Source organism: Rhinolophus sinicus, chromosome 4, assembly GCF_057876585.1.
Source record: "Rhinolophus sinicus isolate RSI-liver-muscle chromosome 4, RSI-T2T, whole genome shotgun sequence".
Taxonomy (NCBI): domain Eukaryota; kingdom Metazoa; phylum Chordata; class Mammalia; order Chiroptera; family Rhinolophidae; genus Rhinolophus; species Rhinolophus sinicus.
The window spans coordinates 41,470,852-41,493,990 of NC_142504.1; the positions used below are offsets into that span (position 1 = coordinate 41,470,852).

The window sequence follows — 23,139 nt, forward strand, 5'->3', positions numbered from 1 at the left end:
GTTCATATATGTGTGTATACATGAATACTTGTATAGATGGTATATCAACATGGCATATGTGCTGGAGGTTTTCTTTTTAAGAGCTAATATAACAAAGAACAAAATTAGATATTTCTTTAGTGTACTTGCTATTATTCCTCACAGATTTTTAGGCCATGGAATATGTGGATATGAAACAGGTTTGTTTTGAGCAATTTTTCTCTCTTTGTTTTCATATAGCATGAATCGATTAAGAGTCTAATGTTCTTTCCCTTTTAAGATTGGGTAATTTGTCTTCTGCTAGACACAGATAATTCAACCTTTTATAGTTTTATTGCGTACAGACTGTTTTTTAAGTACTGATGAAATTCCAGGGGTGAATCTCAAACTCTTTGCATAGAAATAATTACTTGCTACAACCTATTTCAGTTTCCTCCAACTCATAAGGCAAAACAACATAATACTTTATAGCAATGCCAAAAATTATTTTTTTTACAACAGAAATCTTCAAACCATTTTTACTAAATCGTCAGGACTGTATGTCAATGTATTTATTTTCTAGCTGTATTATTATTTTTATACTATATTAAAGTTTATACTACATTAAAATTATTCCCCAAACCTTATAATTATTTTTACCACTGATTATTTTAGTATGCATTATTTCACTACAATTAGAAAAATGTTTTAATATATTTGAATAACAGAAATAAGAGCTATTAATTTCTTGTTATAAGTAATCTAGTATGAAAACTAAATTCAGTTTTCTCAGTATATAGATTTTGCAGAATGATAGATGAGGATTATTGTTTTGACTGATAAATTTACTAGTAATATACTATATCATTTCTCTGCATGCCCCTTGTTTTGATATTGGCCTAAAATAAAACTATTTTCCCTGTTATATTTACACTGCATTGATTACTACTGAGTATTTTTTCATGTGTCCTTAAGTCACATGATTTCATACTAAATTAAATGTTTTGAAATAATGTGTATTGTTTCAAATAAGTCTTCAGTACCTTAAATGGATTTAAATACATACATATGCAAGACTAGAGCCAGAAAGGACAGTTTTAGGCAAACAGTGTCTAGAAGTGCTAAGCCAGTGACAGGGAAACCCTGGCACAGAACATTTATGTTCCTGCCTAATCTCTATGTCATTTGCTACTCAACTAAAAGCCTAGTGTGATTGACTAAATATGTGTTGATATTAAGGATTTCCTGTTTTGTTTTGCTATGATTACCATTTTATATTAATGTTTTTAATAAAAATTAAGAGTATCTGTATTAGAGATGCATACTAAGATATTTGCAAGTGAAATGATACCTTGTTGGGATTTGCTTCAAAATTAACTGTGTGGAGAATGGTAGAAAAATAGGTGAAACAGAATTAACCATGATTTGATCATTGTTGGAGCTGGAAGGTTAACCACATAGGGTTTTCTTATAGTCTTGTCACTACTTTTTTAAATATGTATACAATTTTCCACAATAAAACAATTTAAATTCCTATTTGTTTCTCATGCTTAGAGACAAAGAGCAGTGTCCAGTAGCTTTATCAATAGTATGAAAGATACCTAAGGTAATCATTTAACTGTGTTTGTAAAACAAGATAAGCATGTAAACAAGAAGGGACTGAAGAATAAAATGCAGTATATTTGCTCTCCCAAACAGAGGGAGACGTGGTCATTAGTGTGTTTTCATTTTGGTTATACAAACCCACTGAAAGTAGAAATACTGTGTATCTTTTGTATTTTAATAAATCATTCTAACTGGTCTAAATAGCATTAAAATATTTTGTAAGAATTATATAGAACTAGCATAACTCACAAAAAAGGAAAAAAATTTATTTATTGGAAGCAAAAATAATTTCAAAATAGGAGACAGGAATAGGAAATGTGTTTTTTGTTATTTTTGTTTTTTATTTTTTTCTCCCGCGGTTCTCAAAGTATGAGCAGGAAACCCTCATGGTTCCCAAGATTCTTTCGGGGGGTCCACAAGGTCAAAACTATTTTTATAGTAATGCTAAGGCAGTATGTGTCTTTTGCATGCTCATTTTCTTGTTACTATACCATAGAGTTTCTCAAAGGTTACATGATGCATGACAACACAACAGATTGTCTACAGAGCAGACATGAGAATTCAGCTGTCTTCTATTTAGCTGACTATTAATCAGATTTGCAATCATGTAAAATAATGCCACCCTTCTCATAAATATTTTATTTTTTAAATACAGTCATTGTTATTTAAAAATGGGATTTATTTTAGCATGGAATGAATTATTCTAAATTCATTATTTAATAAATATTTTAAATTCTTGTTTTATATAGAAGATATACGTAGCTGTAACCCATATAAACAAAAGTTCTTTGAGGTCCTCAGTACTATTAAAAAGTATAAATGGTTCCTTGAAATCAAAATGTTTGAGAACCAATGCTCTAATGATATTTACAGAGACGGTTTAAAAAATTATAAATAAACTCTTTTTCTTCCTATAAAAACAACTTATGCAACACAAAGTATATTTTCTAACTACTTTTATAACTCATATTGGATATATCTAAAAAAATTTTATTGATTAATACTTATTCATTGAACACCCATGGTGTGAATTACATCGTGTTGATTGCTGGTTTAATAGAATGAGTACAACAAAGACCCTGATCTACAACTTACTTATAATTTAATAGAAGAATCTGAAATGCAAGTAATTATGACAATAAAATTTTAGGAACAACAGAGAGAAAGAAATGGAATTTATAAAACATTGTTCATACCCATGCATACATATCTGTAAGGGTGTACCATACACATGCACCATTTATTTATATTTTTTGATGTTTGCGAAGATAATATATTCTTATGATCTTCTATTAAATGGTTCCTAATTATTAGAAAATACATCCTTTAACTTTTAACTGTGAACTTCAGATGTAATAGATGCTGATCACAGCTGTACAATGGTTTTGAAATTCCTTATTCAACCAAGCACAAGGCAGCAAAATGGAGAGAATAGGTGATGAGTTTTAGAATCAGAAAGACCTGAGTTGGAGTTTAGCATTATTACTTATTTAAATATTGAGAATATTTGCTGCTCTGAAATAAGACCAGTTCTATGTATCTCAAATAATTTCAAGTCAACCAAGCACAAATTCTTGTACTTACTATACATTCAACAAATGTTGTTTCCCCTCCTCTTAGAGAGAAATTATCAAAAAGAAAAAAAAAAGCATAAAATGTAATGCTCAAAAAATGAGTCTGTTTTATTTGGAACTCCGTCTCATGGGTCTAGAAACACAGCTGTTAGAAACAAGCCAAAGAAATTCTTCTGATTTTAAAAAATGACATTTGCTTATGTATAGTTCCATAAAGGACTGGTTGCATCTGCAAGGCTAAAAAGACAAATTAGCAAGTGTAACAGTGAAGAACATTGAAAATGTTTAGGTTCAAAAGATAGCAGTGTCTTCTATAGAAATAGGGCTCATTTTCTATTCCTCATTAGTCCACCACCTTTATTGGCTTTTAGGAACAGGAGACAAATGTGACAGATCTCATTGGATCTGCAATGGTAGCAGTATCAAACGTGGATAGCTCTTTTTTGTTGTTATTTTAACAGCTTTAGTGAAGTATAATGTACATATCATGAATGTACACATCGTAAGTGTATAAATCAATCACTTTTACTAAATTTATGAAACTGGTACTACCATCACCACAATCTAAAACATTATTTTAGAAAGTTTCGATTATTACAAAGTTCCCTTGAGCCTGCTGGCAATATCCATTTCCAATGCTCTTCTTCCAGCCACACACGAGAGATTTACTTTCTGTCTCTGTAAGTCTGCCTTTTCTTGGCAGTTCATATAAATTGAATCATGCAGTATGCAGTTTTTTCTGTCTGGCTCCTTTCACCTACCAACATTTTTGAGATTTATCTGTTCTGTAGTATGTAACAGTATTTTGCTCTTTTTATTCCCAAGTAGTAATCCATTGTTTAGATATTCTACATTTGTTTATCTATTAGATTTTTCTGTTTTTAAATATTTGCATTAAAGTTTTAGTTTGGACATTGATATTTTTAAATGGTTTTCTAGAAGTGGAACTGTATGGCAAATTTCTTTTTAACTCTTTTTAAAAAATGCTAAATAGTTTTCCCAGGTAAGTGCATCATATTACACTGTTGCCTGTAACTTGAGAGGATTCCACTTCCTCCATGTCTATGTAACACTTGGTGATGTCTGTCTTTTGGGGTGAGTGTGGATATATCTCATTTTTGTTTTAAATTGCATTTTCTTAATGATATAATAAGGAGCATACTTTCAGGTAGTTATAAGCAATGCATATGTCTTCTTTGGTGATCATTTGCCCATTATTTATTTGGGTCATTTGTCTCTTTACTGAGGTTGTAAAAGTTCTTTATATATATTTGGGTATAAGTCCTTTATTAGGTATATGATGCACATATATTTCCTTCAGGTCTGTGTGTGTTTTTTTTCTTTTCTTAAAGGTTTTATTTTAAAGGAAAAGTTTTACATTTTAATGGAATCCAATTTATCGATATTTTTTTTTCTTTGTGGACCATGCTGCCCTTAAAATCATATTTAAAATTATCCCAAGTTCACAAAGATTTTTCTGTTATGTTTGAAACCGGGAGCTTTATATATTTTACATTGCGTTTACATTGTATTACATTGGTTTTTGCCTATGGTATGAGACAGGGGTCCAAGTTCATTTTTTGAACCACAAATGGATATCCAGTTGTACAAGCAACTTTCGTTTACAAAAATATTTCCCCATATTGAATTGTCTTGGCTTCTTTGTCAAAATCAATTTACCATTAATACAAGAATTTATTTCTGGATTCTCAGTTCAGTTCTATTTTACTAAATGCCTAACTTATTTCACCAATACTACACTCTGTTGATTACAATAGTTTTGTATTAAGTTTTGAAATCTGGTAGTGTTAATTTTTTTTATTTTTTAAAATTGTTTTGATGCTTCTAGGTCCTTTAAATCTCCATAAAATTTTAGTTATCAGCCTGCTGGGATTATGATAAGGGTTGCATTGAAATTATAGATCAGTTAGGGGAGATTGATATGCTTTTATAATAAGATGGAGTCTTCCCATCCATGAACATGTAATATCTTTTCATTTACTTAGATCTCCTTAATTTCTTTCAGTAAACTTTTATAGCTTCTGAAGTACAAGGCTAGCATTTCTTTTGATAAGGCCTCCCAAGTCATTTTATTCTTATTAATGCTATTGTGAATGGAGATTTTTTTTTTTTAATTTCAGTTTTGGATTATTCATTCCATTTAGGGAAATACAATGTTTTTGTTTATTTACCTTTTGGCTAATAAGTTTGCTTATATTTTCAGTTCTAATAGTTTTTTGTATGTGTGTTAAATCTTCAGGATTTTCTACATGCAAGGTTATGTCATCTACAAATATAGTTCTCCTTCTTCCATTCCAATGAGAATAAGTTTAATTTAATTATTTATTTTTTCCCTTATTGCCCTTGCTAAAACTTGCCATACAATGTTGAACAGTATAGTGAGAGCAGACATCCTTGTTTTGTTCTTTTGCTGATGACTAGTTGTGACAATACAGGGACTCGACCATAACTCTGCTATAGAATTGTTTCCTCTCCTCTTCTGTAATACTCACTGGAAGGGGATTTTTAGCCTAAAATTTAAAAAAGCTGAGCAGAAGTGTTTAAGAACAGCTTTAAAAGCCAACAACAGCTAGTCAGACTTGCCACTTTCCTCTAATACTCAAAGGAGATCTCGAACACTGGTAATATGTTAAAGTATTGAGTGAATTATATTTTTATATTTGGAAGGGTAGAGAAAGTATATATAAAGATATATAGATATATAGTTATGTAGATATATAGATATCAGTTGAACCCTCCCTCATACTGACTCTGGATTATATTTGAGTAATTTTTTAAATGGGAATGATTACATTTGTGATATGGCCTTATTTACATAAGTTGATCAGTCATTATATTGTTCCAATATGTAACCAAAGAAATTTAAATATGAGCTGCTAAGAAAAAGGATAAAATCTAAAATATGTTAGGGACCTAAGATACAAATATAATTATATTGTTTGCTTTGCACTTCCAAGTTTTCTCTTTGCTTCTGAAATAATTTGCCACAATATTTATTATTTCCTTAAAATACATCCCCAGAAGTGAAATTACTGAGTGAAAAGGAAGGGATATTTTGGATGTTTCTTAGACATCTTGTCAAATTTCTTACCTGAAAAGTTCTACCAATTTTCATTCCCAATCTAAGAATATGGTTTTTCCTTTGCTGTTTAGGAATTTAAAAATGATACAAATTTAAGAAAAAGCACATTTTAACTTACTTCAGATGCCAAATTTTAATAACATTGATTTTAGTATTATTTTTTATTAAGTTTCAGGTTGATATTTTGTCCTATATTTAATAGCTTAATTGCCTCCTGTTCACCTAGATTGTGACCCAGGGTTATGCTGAAGGCCAAACAAAGAACATCTGACATTGGACAGATGAGATCAACAGCAGTTTATTAGTCATATATTCACAGTGGGAGGGAGCAGGGCACCACACACCATGGTGGGGGGTGGTACCCAAGGAACAGAGTAAACAACCAGGAGTGTGGGAGGCAGGCTTTTTAGTATCAAAAGGTTGGATGGAGTGCCCCCTGGTTCCTGCAAGAAGATATGATTGACTTGGTTGAATAATTCTGTGGACTGGCAGGAAACTGAAACCCACTACTCAGGGATAAGCAGGAACCTCACCTGATCCTTGATAAGCAAAGTTGTTTGGCTAGGGGACTTTATTCACCAGAGTGCGGAGGGGATTGAATGGTTAGGCCACTGAAGGCCCTGCTGATTTCACCAGTTAATGAGGCAGCTTTAGGCTTTAGACCATAATTATCACTGTTCTTTCCTTTCAATTATTTATCTATTTAATATGCAGAAGAGTAGATTATTGTTTTTGTTTTGTTTTGCTATATTACAGAGTATATAAATGGCACTAAGATTAGGGCCAAATCATGGTATACTAGGTAGAAAACTAGGTAGAAAGTCTGAATTTGATAGGCAGTCTGGGCATCACTGAAATTATGGAAAATATAGCTTCCTTTATGAGTTTGTTTTTTTAAATTGTTTTGTTTGCTTCAAAGTTGAAGTCTGAAAAAAGCTTAACCATAATGAAAAAGGTGCACTTGTTTTTAAAATAAGTTTGATTACCTTTGATTGAGATTGCACAGCTGTACTGAAATGTGGAATATCAAATAAGGAGAAACTGAGGCAAAAATGTGGTGAGCTACTCCGGGTGGTTTAGATAAAGTAGGACTAACACCCATTTCACATCTCTCCAACATTATTTATATGAACATTTCATGAGAAAACTATTTTACTCGTATCAGGCCAAGTCTTAGAATAGAAAGTAAAAACAATTATGTCACCTCTTCTTGCAGAAGACCAAGAAAAGTATAATTGTCACCTTGAAAACACCTGAGTTCCATGCTCACTATGGGAACATCTGGGAACTGAACAAATGCTACAAAGTAGACCCTGAGGCTGAAGTTTCTCCCTCCCCATTCAGGATGGCTTTTTTTCTTTTCTATTTTTAACAGTGCAGTTACATATGATATGATTCTCACTGTAAGCCTCTCAAATTATTTTTAGAAATAAACTAAGTAGAATAAAACTATAGAAATAAAATAAGGTTGAATTTCTTCTAAAATCACAATCTCTTCCTGGTAAATTTTAGTGAAAGCTTGCATTCATTTCCTCAGTAACAGAAGAAGTGTTTATTGTCAAAGCAACTTGTGTGGGTTTTTTTTTTTTTTTTTTTTTTTGGTTTGTTTGTTTGTTTTTTTGTTTTTCTGTTTTTTGGTAAAAGAGGATAGTTTATTAAAAGTAAAGAGTCGCAGCTCTCAGAATGAAAGGGGGTCCCGACCAGGTCGCCCCTGTCAAAGGAAGTTTTACATTAACATCATTACTTCTGCTGACATCTGTCAGAATAAATATTGCTTGCACAATTGTGTTCATGATAAGAAAGGGACCTTATAGGCTTTCCTTCTAACTGGATGTTAGCACATTTTTCTATATGCACTCTTTTTTTTAATTAAAGTTTATTGGGGTGAAAATTGTTAGTAAAGTTATATAGATTTCAGGTGTACAATTCTGTAATACATCATCTATATCTCACATTATGTGTTCACCACCCAGAGTCAGTTCTCCATCACCATATATTTGACCCTGTTTACCCTCTTCTAGAGCTCCCTTCCCCCCTTACTATGTGCTCTTAATGAAGTAAAATTAAAGGAATTAATTGGTTCTGTTAGGAGAAGGTGAAGACATTCAAGATGTTTAACCTATAGGAGGGAAGGATAAGTGGTAAAGTTAATGGGAAATTGAAGGGTATAAATATAAAATGTACATGAATTGGCCATGGAAAATTGGGCAATAATAAATGAGATTCAGTTAAAGGAATGAGGATTTATATTGATGTTCTACAATATTTTCTTGAAATTTAGAGCAATTACTGAAGGTATGTAGAAAGTACAAGAATGTGGGAGTCAAGAAAAATAAAGGGCTCTAATATTAGCGTTTTTATATGCTGGACAACCCAGACAAGTTTCTAATCTTCCTTAGTCTCAGCTTTTCTGTCCTGAAATGGTATGGATAGTACCTAACATGAAAAGTTGTAGAGAAAATTAAAAAAAAAAAAAAAAAAAAAGTATAATCCACAAAGAAGAAATGTTAGTTTCTTTTTCCTTCTATCCCTGAAGATGATATCAAAGAGATTGAGAAAAATAAAATACTACATTAAATGTAAAATAATATGGCACAAGGTGCAAAAACCAAATAGAATTCATCACGTCATTTTTTGTTTAAATCATAATTTCATTAAACTACTTGAATATTCTTAGCTTGGTCACCTAACAACATGTAGCATTTCTTGTTTATTCCAGATAATACTAATAATTATTTAATGCAGTAATGAAAATAACCAAAACAGTTATATTAAATAAATCTTTAATTAAAAATATCCCCTGATATATATTGGAAGGCAGAAACTGTTGAACTGTGTTGAATACCTCCTTCACCAAGAGCAAATTGGTTTTGATGAGAATAGGTTTAGCCTGTAATGCAAAAATAATCTGGACATCTGGATTTTATTTATATCCCTAAAGTGACTCAACAAATTCAGAACTTTTTTTCTCCAATCAGCTTCTCAACTCCTCCCAAAAATAGTGGTAATTATAATAGTTATTATGTTACCATGCCTGTATGCAGTTTGTTCTTTATATATTTGCATGACAAGATACATAAGTATTACTCCAATTTCTTATTTATTTAACATATATACACATGCAATTCATATTTGTAATACAAATGCTAAAATAGTAAAAACTACAATACTAAAAATGTAACAATTTTATCTTTATAATGTTTGGTGATAAAGACATAACCAAGGCATAAAAATGTATACATCTATAGAAAAACAAATTATATTGACAATTATATTGTCAGTTATATCGACAGCATTATCTTTCCCAACTAATCAGTCGCAGCTACACATTAAATTGTACTATATGATTTTTGGGTTGCCTAAGCCAGAAACCTCTTATTTCCTCAGTCTTGACTAAGAGATGCTGTCTCCCAACGTTTGTTTTTTTTTTTATCTCTTGGTAATTTCTCCTTTTAATGGTCTGATTGCAATCTCTCCCATCACTCTCCTTTGTGCAACTGAATGAGTAAAGGAATATATAGATGATGTGTTACAGAATTGTACACTTGAAACCTATGTAACTTTACTAACCAGTGTCACCCCAATAAACTTGAATTTAAAAAAAAGGAAGAGCTGAATGTATTGCTCCCAAAGCCATCCCTACAGATGCTCAACCAAGTATGCTGGTGCTAACCAGACAGAGATACAATGCTAAGTCACTCAATTGAAGTAAGAGTGTGAGCTCCACTCTAGCTTTCCCATACAATAGGTGTTGCCTTAAGCACTTAACCTCACAAAGCCTCATTTTCCTCATGTATAAAATAGAGGGTTTTTGTTTGTTTGTTCTAAGAAGAACAAATGTAATTAATGTAATTTTAAAGATATTTTCTAAATAGAATAGAATAAAAATCTATTATTTTTAACATCATTATCATTGATGCATTAGCCTCCTCTTGGGGAAAAAATAGGCATTTTGGTTTTCATCTATTTATTATTCATTCAATTATATATTTGATACTGCCTAGCTGCCATGAAATTGCTGCATAAACAGGGACCCCAGAGTTGCAGAACTGATACACAGAGCTCTTCCTCTTTATTTATGAAGGGCAAAAGTTTCTTTTTCATGGCATATTTCCCTTTCATTCCTACCCTCTATCACTGCTCAATCACTGTCGTAATGACTAGAAACACAAATGTTCCACAAGTTTTGCTACCAAGAGAATGTCCATCTATACTGTGTGTACAGAAAACTCAGAATACCACTTTCATCTTCGTATTAATTTTCTATTCATGGGTAACAAATTACCACACGTTTGATGGCTTAAAACAATGCATAATAAGTATCTCCCAGTTTTCACGGGTCAAAACTCCAGACATGGCAGACCTCAGGCACCTGGTCAGGGTCTCACAAGGCTATGACCTGTGTTGGCCAGGCCGTGTTCTGTTCTGTTCTGGAGCTTGGGAATCATCTTCCAAGCTCACGTGGTTGCTGGCAGAAGTCATGTCCTCCAAGTTGTGGGAATAAGTTCCTCATTTTCTTGCTGGCTCTCAGCTGGTGGCCAATCTCAGCATTTAGAGCCTGCCTCAGCTCTTTGCCATGTGGCCTTCTCCAGGCCCTCATATGCATGGCAGTTTACTTCTTCAAGGCCAGCAGAGATTCTCATTCTATGCAATATAATCACAGTAGTGACTATCACTTCACCTTTGTCAGATCTTATTGGTTAGAAGCAAGTCACAGGTTCTACTTCTACTCAAAGTGGGAGGTGTTATACAGGAAGTGGCTCATTCGGAGTCGTGATAGTGTATGTCTGCCACAATCCCCTATTATGTCCAGAAGTACAGAAGGAACACTTAATACTCAATTTTGCACTAGAATAGCATTTTTTCCTACTTTTATTTAAGTAAAACTGACATTTATTTTGGAGAGCACATTGTAAATTTAAACAAATATAAGATTAAACTATTTAGTTTCCAGTGACATTATACGGTTACATGACTATCTTCAATGCAACAACTTTCTTTAATGCACAGAGTGAATGGCTGCGCGCCCAGTCTTGGCCTGATATTAAGGAGATCAGTAGCTAAACAAGTCACTATTAAGTCCATCTCTATAAAGTGACCCTATCTCCTAATTTTATAACATCCACTTTCATATGAAAGAATCGTTTTGTTTTGGACCCTAAGTACAGCTAAATGCGATAGGTTTATTTAGATATAGTTGAAATATATTAGTTTCAGGTGTATATCATAATGATTTGATATTTGTATATATTGGAAAGTGATCACCCCAATAAGTCTAATTAACATCCATCACCATACATAGTTACAAAAATTGTATTCTTGTGATGAAAACTTCTAAGATCTATACGTTTAGCAAATTTTAAATATGTAATACAGTATTATTAATATAGTTACCATGTTGTACATTAATCCCCATCATTTCTTTATTTTGTAACTGGAAGTTTGTATTTTTTAGCCTCCTTCACCCATTTCCCACCCATACCCCCACCCTCCCACCTCTGGTAATGGTCAATCTATTCTTTGTGTCCATGAGCTTGGTTTTAGGGGGGTTTTGTTTGTTTTGTTTTTTTGGTTTCCTGGGCTTTTTGTTAGATTCAACATGTAGTGAGATAGGATAGTATTTGTCTTTCTCTGACTGACTTCTTTCATAATACCTTCAAAGTCCATCCTTGTTGTTGCAAATGTCAATGTTTCCCTCTTTTTATGGCTGAATAAAATTCCATTGTGTAATATTATATATATAGACTATATATATATATATTATATATATAGACTATATATATATATAGTCACACTTTATTTCTCCATTCATCTGTTGATGCACACTTAGTTTGCTTCCATGTCTTGGCTATTGTAGTAAATAATGCTACAATAAACATGAGTTTGCATATATCTTTTTGAATTAATGTTTTCATTTTTCTCAGACAAATACCAAAACTGGGATTGCTGGGTCATATGGTAATTTTATTTGCAATTTTTTGAGGAAACTCCGTACTGTTTTCCATAATGGCTACACCAGTTTACATTACCACCAACAGTGCACAAGAGATCCCGTTTCTCCACATCCTCACCAATACATGTTATTTCTTGTCTTTTTTGATAATAGCCATTTTAACAGGTGTGTGGTGATACCTCATTGTGGTTTGTTTTACATTTTCCTAATGGTTATTAATGTTGAGTGCCTTTTAATGTACTGTTGTCCTTCTGTATGTCTTCTTCAGAAAAATGTCTGTTCAGATCCTCTGCCCATTTTTTGATAAGATTGGTTGATTTTTTTTTTTTTTTGCTACTGAGTTTTATGAGTTGTTAATATATTTTGGATATTAAGCCCTTAACAAGTATATTATTTGCATACATTTTATCTCAGTCAGTTGCCTTTTCATTTTGTTAATGGTTTTCTTTGCTGTACAGAGATTTCTAGTTTGAAATAGTTCATTTGTTTATTTTTTATTTTGTTGCCTTTGCTGTCAAATCCAAAATATCATTGCCAAGGCAGATGTCAAGGAGCTTATCATTTTTTTTCCAGGAGTTTTACGGTTTCAGGTCTTACATTCAAATTTTTTATCCATTTTGAGTTAATTTTTGTATATGTTGTAAGATAAAGGTCCAGTTTTATTTTTTCACATGTAACTGTCTAGTTTTCCCAACATCATTTATTGAAGAAACTGTCCTTTTCCCAGGGTATGTTCTTAGCTTCTTTGTTGTAAATTAATTGACCATGTATATATATGGTTTTACTTCTGGATTCTCTATTCTGTTCCATTGATCAATGGGTCGATTTTTGTAACAAAACTATAGTGTTGATTACTATAGCTTTATAATATTGCTTGAAATCAGGGAACATGATGCCTCCATGGAATAAATTTATTTTTAATTGCCTTTTATAGAAGTATCATGCAAACCCTTCAGATTTGGTCTTTATGCTTATAATTTTGCAATTGCCTTGTATAAGCTAAAATATAGGAAAAATCCTTATGTAATTGAATGAATAAAATAATGCATTTATGAGTGTGGCAGTCCTGGGAAATTTTCTTGGTGGGAATTATTTCTGAAGTTTTTCAGTTAGAAGAAATTCTATGCACCTTTAGTAAATTTCTTTACCAGGGCATGCATCATCTGTCATTTGAAAGATGTTCAATTATGCCAGAATACCAGTGTCTTTTCATATATCTGTAAATTATATCCCTTATTTTCCGACAATGGCCATTTCAGTTCTATGGCAGGCCAACTTGGACTCATCCAGTATGGTGTAAGTATAAATTGTCTTTATACAGCCTTTAAATATCACATGACATTTTTTTCTTGTTATTTAGATGCCATTAGAAAAGACAAGTGTGAACTTTTATTCATGGAAATAAGACAAAATGTTTTCTTTGAATCTATCATGTACATAAAGTATACATATTTAAAAATAAGAAAAAGGATGCTATACAGCAATTGGATGGGTTAGAAAAAAAGCTCATGGGAATAGCTCAGTTTGTAATTTGCATATTCAGGCTTAGATTTGGATTAGATTTGGCATGAATGTGGTGTTGCCATTTTAATGTTGCTGGAAGCATCAAATATGTAATGCTATTAAGGCGATTGATATGCTTAGTGTGGAGGAAACATTTTTCTTATCAGAAGCAAAAATTAGTAAAGCTAAAGGACAAATAGTGAAAATTATTTAGGTCTTAATGTTCAACTATCAATTAATTAATGTGGCATTCGGTAAGCTACAAAAGGGATCTTACTATGGATTTTTAATATATTTGGTTTACTTTGCTAAATATTTACATGGATAATTTATAACATAGAAATTAGTAGGTGAAAGAGCATAAAAATAAAATTTCACAGCCTTACTCAGGAGTATAATTAACATGTAAACTATAAAAATAGGTTTAATTGAATTATCCTTTGGGGATTTTTCCATTAGGTTTAGTACTTCATTAGCATTAACATTTATATAGATAATGTATCTTCTTCTTTAGGCAAACTAATGACATGACCATAAATGAAGAGAAATATATCTTCATTCTATGATAACTTTATTATGAATAATAAACTATTGTTTTAAAGACTGCTATTCATAAGATAATACGTTCACTGATAACAAATTTTGGTTTCCTTGATGACGAGATGTAGCATATAATAGTGTTGAAATGAAATAAGTTTTTTTAATTTTGTTTAAATTTAAAGATCTAATTATAACATCATAATATTTATATATTATTTTAATGATGAAAATAAAACATTCTTAGTAATACTTTAAAATACCACAATTCTTAATGTGACATGTTAATAAACATATAAAATTAAAGTAGACAAAATTTAAATGCAAATGTGAAGAGGTTTTTTTAGTATGCTTGTTTATTTTTTGCAGTTTATTTTATTTGATATTTCAGGTCTGTTAAGGTATAATGGATTTATAATATTGTTAGATATTTAAAGTAGTGATTTATGTGTACATTGTGAAAGTGTTCCCTCCATCTAGTTAATTAACACATCCATCACCTCATATGTTTATCTTTTTGTGTGAGGGGGAATATTTGTTTTACTCTCTTAAATTTCAAATGTACAATATGGTGTTAGCACATATTGTCAGTATATTTTACATTAGATCCTCAGACCTTTTCCATCTTATTGCTAAAAGTTTGTATCTTTTTACCAACCTCTCATTTGTCTCGCCCCTGCCAACAATTTATCTACTCTCTCTTTCTATGAGTTTGACTTAGTCATACCTCACAGTATTTATCTTTTCTCTGGCTTCTTTCACTGAGCATAATGCCCTCAAGTTCCATCTAATTTGTCCCAAACAATAGGATTTCCTTCTTTTTCATGGCTGAATATTATTTCATTGTCTATGTATAAACCACATTTTCTTTATCCATTCATCCATCCAAGAACACTTGTTTCCATATTGTGGCTATTGTAAATAATGCTGCAGTGAATATAGAGGTGCATATCGTTTTTTTTCAAATTTGTGTTTTTTTCAAATTCTTCATATAAATACCTAAAGGAAGAATTATTAGATACAGTAGTTCTATTTTTCATTTTCTAGGGAACCTGCATATCGTTTGCCCTAATGGCTTTACCAATTTACATTCCCATCAACAGTGCACAAGTTTTCCTTTTCTCCACATCCTTGCCAACAGTTGTTATTTCTTGTTTTCTGTTTTTGTTTTTTTTATAATAGCCATTCTAACAGGTGAATGGTAATACCTCTTTGTGGTTTTATTTGCCTATCCCTGATGATTAGCTATGTTGAGCATCTTCTCATGTTGGCCGTTTGTATGTTATCTTTGGTAAAATGCCTATTCAGTTCATCTATGCCTTTTAAAATCAGAGTTTTTTTGCTATTGAGTTGTATGAGTATATATTTTATACATGAGTATATATTTTGATATTAACCCCTTATCAGAAATATGATGCAAGTATTTTCTCCCATTCTATTGGTTGCTTTTTCATTTGGATGGTATCTCTAAAGTCCCTTAATCTAGCTTCACTCTTTTTCATTTTTTAATATTTATTTTTTTTCAATTACATTTGACATATAATATATTATTAGTTTTAGGTGTATAACATAGTGATTAAGCTTACAAAGTATTCAATCCAATAAGTCTTGTACCTGTGACACCATAAATAGTTATTGCAATATCATTGACTCTATTCCCTATGCTGTACTTTACATCCCTGTGACTGTTTTATAACTGGCAATTTGTACATTTCATTCCCCGCCCCTTTTTCACTCATCCCTCAACCTTCTACCATCTGGCAACCATCAAAATGTTCTCTGTATCTATGATTTCATTTATGTTTTATTTGTTCATTTAGTTCGTGTGTTTTGTTTTTTTTAAATTTAGATTCCACATGTAAGTGAAGTCATATAGTTTTTGTCTGATTGATTTCCGTTAGCATAATACTCTCTAGGTCAATCCATGTTGTCTTTTATTATAGCTTTTGTTTTAAAGTCTATTTTGTGTGATATAAGTATTGCTACCCCATATTTATTTTTTGTTTATTTGCATCTGCATTAAATACCTTTTTCCATTCCTTTACTTTCAGTCAGTGTGTGTCTTTCCATCTGAAGTGGAAATATTGTGGGCAACATATATATGAGTTTTGTTTTCTTATCAGTTCAGCAACCCTATATCTTTTCATTAGAACATTTAATCCATTTATGTTTAAAGTCCATATTGATAGGTATGTAGTTATTGCCATTCTATTATTCATATTTTTTCTTTTTTTTTCTTTTTTTGGTCTTATAGAAGGGGACTTATAGAAGTCCCTTTTAACATTTCTTGTGATACTAGTTTTGTGGTGATGAACTCCTTTAGTGTTTTCTTGTCTGGGAAGTTCTTTATCTGTCCATTGATTCTAAATGATAGCTTTGCTAGATAGGGTAATCTTGGTTGTAGGTCCTTGCTTTTCTTCACTTGGAATATTTCATGTGAATCCCTTTTTGGCTTACAAAGTGTCTGTTCACAAATTAACTGACAGTCCTATGGGAACAGGAATTACCTTATAGGTAATTCACCTCTTTTCTTTTGCTGCTTTTAAGATTCTTTTCTTTAACCTTTGGCATTTTAATTATGATGTGTCTTGGTGTGTACCTCTGGATTCACCTTGTTTGGAACTCTCTATGCTTCCTGGGCTTGTATATGTATTTTCTTCACCAGGTCAGGGAAGTTTTCTGTGATTATTTCTTCAAAAAGGTTTTCAATTGCTTGCTCTCTCTCTTCTCCTACTGGTACCCTTATGATGTGAATTTTGGTACGCTTGATGTTGTCCCAGAGTCCCTTTAAATTATTCTCATTTTTTAAACATTATTTTTTTCTTTTTGCTGTTCTGATTGAGTGTTTTCTGCTACCTTATCTTCTAACTTGCTGATTTGGTCCTCTGTTTCATCTACTCTACTGCTGATTCCCTCTAATGTATTCTTTATTTAAGTTATTGTATTCTTCATTTCTGACTGGTTCTTTTTTATGTTTCCTATCTCTGTGTTGAAATTCTCCCTGAGATCATTCAGCATTCTTATAACCTGTGTTTTGAACTCTGCATCTGGTAGATTAATTGTCTCCATTTTGTTTAGTTCTGGTGGTTTTTTTTGTTTGTTTTTTTTAGCTTTGTTCTATTCTTTTATTTGGGACATTTTTCTTTGTCTCTGCATTTTGGCTGCCTCTCTGTGTTTCTTTCTATGTATTCAGTAGTTCTGCTATATCTCCTGGTCTTGTTAGAGTGGCCTTATGTAAAGGTGTACTAAGAGGCTCAGTGGTCCAGTCTCCTTGGTCACTGGAGCCAGGTGCTCCAGCGGTGTCACTTGTTTATTGTCCTGTTGTAGTGGAGTGTTGGTTGCTGTTGTCAGACAATGGGAGGGACTAACCAATTTTATGAAGATGGGCCATGACTATAGCAGAGGAATTTATTGTGCAGAGGCTAGCCACTCAAAGCAGGATTCCCTTTAGCGAGTCTCTGGTGCCTACTGAGTCCACCCTTTGGGTGTATCATTTGTCAAGGTGGTTCAGTGGTGCTCCGGTGTGGTCTGAAGCTGGCTGCCAGGAGTGTTGATTCTGGGGCCTCTTGGGAGGGCCACTGGTACAGGAGAAAGTCAGTCACTGCTTATGCCCAGCTTGGGGCCACCTGGTATGAACTACAAAGTGAAATGTACACAGTTGCCACTTTTGGTGGGCTTGGAGGAACCGAGGAGAAGCAGGGCTGCAAACCAAGACTGGCTGCCACTAGTGCTGGGTTTGGGGCCACTTAGCAATAGGTCCAGGCCAGATGTTGCTTGTTTGGGGTTTGTGAACTTCTGAGAGAGTTTAGGAAAGTCTGCAACATGAGCCAAGACAGGCTGTTTTGTTTGTATGGGAAAAGCCACTGGAAGTAACTTGAGTGGGTCTGGAAGTTGGGTGAGTTGTCAGTGAATCACCAGGGTGGGGTGAACAGTGTTAACCAGGTTGATGGATACCCAGACTTTGCACACATCTGTGCATACAGGCTGGATGGGGAGAGGGCTCAACAGATGAATAATAACATCTGCCAGTACTATCTGTCAGCACTGTCTGAGAGAAAGCTGCTCCTCCAGCACTCTCCCTAAGCCAGACAATTCAATTCCTCCCTCTATGTCACTGGCATTTTTCGAGCTGCTGCTTCAGTACTAGAGCTCAGAGCAAATGAGTCCATCAGTGAGTATATCAATGCATGGGCCATTTAAGAGAAACACCTGGAACTCTTGCAGCCTTCCATCTTGCTCAGCCACAATGCCTGCTAGTTTTCACAGCCAGAAGTTGTGGGGACCTCTCTTCCTGGCACTTCAACCCTGGACTGGGAGCCCAGAGTGGCGCTGGAACTCCTTGTGGCCTTATGGGGGGATCTCTGCAACCAAGATATGCCCCCAATTTCTTAACTGCCACACTGTGGGTGTGGGGCCTACCCATTCTGCATATCCACCCCTCCTATCAGTCTCAATGTGGCTTCTTCTGTACATCCTTAGTTATAGGAATTCTGTTTAGCTAGTCTTTAGGTTATGGTCAATGATAGTTGTTCTGTAATTTTGTTGTAATTTTGATGTGGTCTTAAAATGCTCTTGATGTGAGCATTTTACCTCATTCTTTTTTTTTTTTTTTTTTTTTTTTGCGCTTCTGCTTGGATGAATTTCACTCCCGTGTATTCAAGTTCACTGATCATTTCTTCCACTTCTCTAGTCTGTTGTTGAACTCCTCTATTAATTCTGCAGTTCAGTTATTATATTCTTTAGCTTATGATTTCTGTTTGATATTTTCTTATATTTTCTATCTTTTCATTGAAATTTTCATTTTCTTATGTATTTGTCTCCAAACCTCAGTGAGCATCTTTATGACCATTATTTTGAACTTTTTATTAGGTAAAAAATTATCTCCATTTCATTAAGGTCTTTTCCCGGAGTTTTATCTTGTTCTTTAGCTTGGAACATGATCCTTTGTTATTTCCCTTGTCTTCACTCTCTGTGTTTGTTTATGTACATTACATAAAACAGCCACCTCTCCCAGTCTTGTTGGAATGGTCTCATGTAGGAGATGAACATTATCATTTAGCCTGACCTGAGCTTTTTCTTGTCTCTCAAATTTTGTGATCACCCAAGCTGCCTTATTTGTACTTAATGGCCTCCAGTATCTGAGGGTGTACTAAGACCTGTCTTGATGTGGGTATTTTCTCATTCACCTGATATTTAGGAGTCGCTCAGTTTCTGGGTTTCTTTCAGAGTGAATTGTTTCACCTTAGCTATAGATTTTTTATGTCCATAGGACAAGATGTTCAGGAGCCTCCTATTTTGCTATTTTGGACTGGAAGTTTAAAACTATCTACATAATAGGCTAAAGCCTGGAGGGGAGCAAGCAGGTACTTCAGTCTCCTACCCCTCCACTTGCCTCATTGCTTTCTCCTCCCTGCAGCCAGACTGGAATTATGTGATCTGGAAGTTCTGGTGCCATGGCTGTGTGGGATATACAGTAATAGTGGAGGCTGCAGCTCTTGGAACAACAGCCACACAACAGGAGCAGCAGTGGCAGCGTCTTCCCCACCCCTACCCCCTCAGTCACCTCCCCGTCCCTGTGGGCGGGAGGGTAGGCGGCAGCAGTGGCTGCTGGGGTAAACAGGTCACCTGCAGGTATTTTATGCATGGAGTTTGTAAGGAAGGATATAACTGTCGCTATGTGCATGACCTCTGACAGTCCATTCCATATAGTGCGCAAGTATCTTCAGTGAGGGTACTGTATTTATGGAGATCGCTACAGATATAAACATAGCAAGCCATTGAAACAGGAAGAAGTGACTGCTATAGTTCTAACTGAAAAATCATCACTGCTGCTTCCTCGAGTTTCTCATCAGCAGTTGGACCAATTGTTGAAATGAATACCGGCAAAGCTGAGTCAGGAAATTCAAACTTGGCAATTGTAAGGGCAGGTTTGAGTGAATGGCAATAAAACTGGGTGAATGTCATTGAGTTTGTTCCTGGGCAGCCCTATTGTGGAGGTACTGTCCCGTCCTGCACTGAGGCAGCCCTAAAGGGCTCACTGACCGAGGAAGAATCAGAGAAGGAGCAAACTGCAGTGGAAACAAAGCAGTAGCTTTGCCTCTCTGCTGCAGTGGGAGATATAGAGAGAACTCCGTGTATCTCAGTGGAGACCCCTATGTGTGGGCTGTAGGTCCTCCATCCCGTGGACCTGCCCAGAGGTCACAACATATAAAACCTTGCATTGAAGCCCATGAGAAGGACATGGAGGTCTCACCTGCTGTTCAGCACAGTAAAGACATAGTGTGGGGGAGTTACAGGGAGGTGGTCTACAAGAACTCCAGCACCATGGAGCCCCACTTTCAGATCCTCTCCAACTGCAGCCACACCTACTATCTCAAGTGCATTCACAAGTGGAGGAGTGCTAAGCAACTGAGAGTGAGATCATAAATTCCTACCCAGAACACCAGATCACATCTAACTTTGTCACTCTGAGTGAATACTGGGTGGAGGAGAAGGGAGAGAAGCAGAAACTCATTCAGAAGTACAAGGAGGCCATGAGCACCAAGGGTGCAGGTATTTTGTGAAGTTGGGAGCTGCCCTTTGGAGGGAAGTGTTTTTATAAGCACACATACCTTAATGGTTGTAGGGAGGAGCCACAGAGATGGAAAGTGGGAACATCAAGGAGAGACCAGGCCCAACGAAGGAACCACTTCTGGGAGCTCACCGAGGAAAAAGAACAGCAAACCCTTTGACAACAGTGAGGAATTTGCCACCTTTGAGCCAGGCGAGATGTTGCTCGTGCTTTTGGTTACTGGTGGGAATGATGATCTGACAGACTGAAGACTAGTGGGACTTGTTCATGATGAGCTGGAAGATTGTTTATGTCTCGGGGCTATAGCAGCTTTATGTGGCGTGTGAATTGGTCTGCTTAGCCCCAGACAGTGGCTATCCACTATGGTGGTGTGGCAGTGCTCATGTTTCTCTCCTGACAGGCCTATCAATTCCAAGTGCCATCGTAATAATAATTTTTACCCAGGGCCTTTCTTCTTAGTCTCTCACCTTTCCCCCAGGAGTGTGTTTTGTCTGTTTAAAAAAGTTACAAAACTAAATCTTACAGTTAGTTTTTTTGTAACATGAATTTAACTGTCAGGCAATTATTTTGTTGCATCATCGGTTTTCAACCAGATTCACACAGTTCTACAGTCATGTTTATGGACTTTTCACACTCTTGTCTAGGATCCCAAGTTCAAAAGTAACAACATTGGCCCTGCTTTGGGGTCCAAGAAGAGGGGTGATGAGTGAAGGATCTGAATTATGACAAGTAGCCTTCTGCTACAAACTTAAGTAGATACTTGAGGTTTCTGGTGATATTTACCTATATCTTTTTTTATATGCATTACCTACCCTGTAATCCCCACCCTGCGCTCTTCTTCTGTGGTTTTGGTCTCTTGTTTAATTGCGCACAAGTAATACTACTGGGTAACCAGAACCAGGTACAAATGTGTTGAGGTTTTCACTGTGTTTACTATGACAGGAACATTGTTAAAAGACACACATAAAAGATATAGTGACATAAAAGAAATACGGAGGGAGAAGCTGACTCCCAAGGGCTGATTGACTTGGCACATGTGAGAATGAGTGTGTGATATGCATCTCACTTCTGCATAAATGCACTGTTCTTTGCCTCATGGAAAACCTTGGTTTAGTGTTTTCTGCCTCATGTGGCAAATAGATCTTACAGGACAAAGCAGTATGTTGGTAGCTGTTAACAGGGAACTAGCTCTGTGTGACTATATAAATAGAGAATTGGGCTTAGCCATTGAGGTTAAAGCTATCTGGTTATCTCATGTTAACACAAACTGGGTCTTGGGTACACAGTTGTATTAATATTTAAAGTACTGCTAGTCTTTCCAGTGCAGGCACTTTTTTAAGAAAACTTCCTCATTTGAGGGGTTTTGTTTTTGGGTTTTTGCGGGGTCTTTTTGGGGGTATGTGCCTCTTTCCATCCTTGAGCTTTGCAAGTAGACAGACGTGATTAACAACTATGTTCTAAGATGTTTCTCATAGTGGAGTCATTGGTTTATTGTAGTAAGTTATGCTTTCCCACTGAAGGGGGAAGGGGTGGTAATCCACGAGACAAGTAGTTAGAAGAACCCCTTAATTGAAAATTTTAACTTTGCATTTTGTTGCTCTGTTTCCTGAAAATAACCTGGAGATGCTCCTGAGTTATCCATCTATTGCTTTCATCCCTTGGATCCTACCCATTCTCTCACTGTAAGAGAAAACAAGTAATCATTGCAGAGATCTCTGTATTTTGAAGCTGCCCTTTTGTAAGAAGCACTGTTCCCAAATAAAACAATAAAATAAATAAACAAAAATAACTATATAATAGCATATTTATCACATCGTTTATAACATACATGGAGAATTGAAAATAATGCATTTAAATTTTCATCCTAAAGTTATTAATGCAATACTTTTTTTTAGTGATTTTACTACTTTTATCATTGAACTTCTCAGTTTTGTAACTATTCCCTACATACAGAAGTGTTTTATTTTAATAAAAGCATTTTTGTTCATTTTATCTGTATTTAATATGTAAAATATCAAAGTGTAGCTATTGGAATGTTAAATAAAAATTTTCAGATTTAAATTTTTAGAAATTGTATAAATTAAATTTACATTCATTACATCCAAATTTGGATACAATCAACTACTTAAAATAAAGAAAACATGTTATCCTTTTTGAGTCTTATTTTCTACCATGCTATGCTTTCACAAATTTTTAGTATTTCTATGCTACTTTATTGTATGCATGAAAAACAAAGTAGCAACATCAACAAGAGGAAAAATAATTTTTGAAATTTACTATGTGCCTTAAGTAGTGCGCGCACGTGTGTGTATAAGCTCATTTCACATAGTATTGT

At 34.3% G+C, this 23,139-nt stretch overlaps 1 protein-coding gene and 1 pseudogene across 8 annotated transcripts in view; both read left to right on the plus strand.

The window, feature by feature from the left end:
* The window catches only part of PCLO (piccolo presynaptic cytomatrix protein), a 378,475-nt gene that overhangs the window by 231,061 nt on the left and 124,275 nt on the right, over positions 1 to 23,139 (plus strand). The gene's annotated exons all lie outside the window — the stretch shown is intronic.
* Positions 156 to 22,111, plus strand: LOC109455377 (E3 ubiquitin-protein ligase makorin-1 pseudogene; annotated as a pseudogene).